The following is a 2257-nucleotide window of genomic DNA, read 5'->3' on the forward strand; positions in this document are numbered from 1 at the left end:
TCTCTCTCTCTCTCTCTCTCTCTCTCTCTCTCTCTCTCTCTCTCTCTTTCTCTTTTTCTCTTTCTCTGTCTCTCTCCATCATTCTATTAGGCCCCTGTCCTCTTTCCAATAGTCCCTTTCAAGTGTCTCATATATACTTAGAGGTCACATTAAATGAAATTTACATTCTATTATAAATGATTACAACCGATACCTTCACGTCTACAAGCATCTTTCAAATGCTTATTCCATATGGCTCAAAAGTAATATTCTAAGCAGAGAATCCTCCTCTCATTTATTACAGAATCTCCTCCACTTTTCTACCATTTACTTACAACTCTCACTAAAAGGAAGAGAAAGGAAACACTCACCAGGCTTGGCCTTTAGCAAATATCCATGGAGAATAGAATCCTAAGAAGTAGTTATGAGGAAGAAATGTCATCAGTTCATCTCCCTCTAGTCCCATAATTACCATCATCTGGAGAAAGCAGTTCTGATCTTGAGGTTGTTACAAAGTGGAAAAGTGAACTTTCGTAATTCCAAGAAAACAGCTAAGTAGTAACAGCTGCTCTGGGTTTCCCTTGTGTGAGCTAGTCTCTCCAAGCAATATCTGTCTGTGTTGATTAACTGATCCCAGGCCTTATGAACAAAACAAAAGTAATAATAATAATAATAAATAATAATAATACAGTTAAAAGTAATAGAAAACATTTTAGATTCCCAAAGTTATCCCTCTTGCTTTGAAAACATTCATGGTCCAAGCCATGCTTACTTGACAGTGGCTTCAGTCTGTTACCTAGAAATTAGCAGATCTTATTTTAAAATTAGGAAAACATTTCTTCCTCCAAACACAGTTAGGAAAAATAATCTTTCTTACAAAACATACAGAAGTGAAGTAATATAACTGTGTTATCAGGGAAATTTGTGGTGTATGACTGGGATGTAGCTCAGTTAACAGAGTGCATGCCTAGAAACTGTTGTGTATGTGGGACACCATGGCATAAATCAACCTTTATGTTATAGGCACAAGTGAGGGAAAATAATCTCAATTCCATGGCAAACACATGAGCTTGAATAAAATCATCGAAGAAACCAGCCTAAACATGCACCTATCTCCCACAAGAAGCACATAGAAAACACAAGAAAGACAAAAATAGAATAAAATATCTCCATGTTTCTTATAACTAAAACATTGAGTATACAGAAATTAAAAGTGTATTGAAAACTGTAAGAGAAAAGATTCAGATGACAAATCAAGAAAACCCGCTAAATGAAAAATGAACTTTCCTAATTAAAGCAAAATGTTGGAGTAGGAACTGCTGATTTCTCAAGGTAAACTTTCAAAGCCAGAAGAAACAGCAGCAATAAAACTCAAGTGGTAAATGACAGCCAAACTGAAATAATAGAGCAAGCAAAACTACTGCTATGATTGAAGGAGGAACAATTTCTACATCAGAGACAGCCTACAGAAATTTTATATTCAATAGACTAATCCAAAGGAACCATGAGAATCATTATTTTGGGGTGAAGGGAGGAATGAGAAAAACAGAGAGACCATTAAAAAATATGAAGCCATAATCAACATAACACAAAGTACCATTGTGCACACAACACCCTAAATCAACATGATCAACAGTACTAAAATTCATCAATAACACTTAAATATTAATGGCCTCAATTCTCCACTCAAATGTTACAGAGTGACTGAATGGAAAAAGAATCAATTGTTATTTATCTGCTGACTCTAAGAAACACAACTTAGTTGTAATTACACTTAGTTGTAATTTAGTCCACCTTGGACTAAAGCATAGACAAAATTACTCCAATGGAACCAGGAAGAAATAAGATGTCACAATCCTAATATCTGACATATCACCTGTTGAACTAAAACTAATCAGAAGAGATTAAAAGTGACATTTTGTCTAATCAAGGAATTAGTTGACCAAGAACATATTACCACCCTAAGCAAATATGTATCAGTAACACCTAACTTCAAATAAAAGAAAATTTACAACTGGATTAAAAATCAGAAATTAACATAAATACATTAACACTAGATGATTTCAGTAACCAGCAAAAGATGTGTTCTAGGCCTGTATATTTCTGGAATTAGGAATTAAGATACATGCCTTTCTCCTGGAGCTTCAGCTCTTGGGAAGTTATGGAAAGCTTTCCCTTTCTCCCTCTCTCCCTCTCTCTCCCTCTCTCTCCCTCTCTCTCTCTCTCTCCCTTTCTCTCCCTCTCTCCCTCTCTCCCTCTCTCCCTCTCTCCCTCTCTC

Source organism: Grammomys surdaster, unplaced genomic scaffold (genome assembly GCF_004785775.1).
Source record: "Grammomys surdaster isolate TR1022 unplaced genomic scaffold, NIH_TR_1.0 126197, whole genome shotgun sequence".
Lineage (NCBI taxonomy): Eukaryota > Metazoa > Chordata > Mammalia > Rodentia > Muridae > Grammomys > Grammomys surdaster.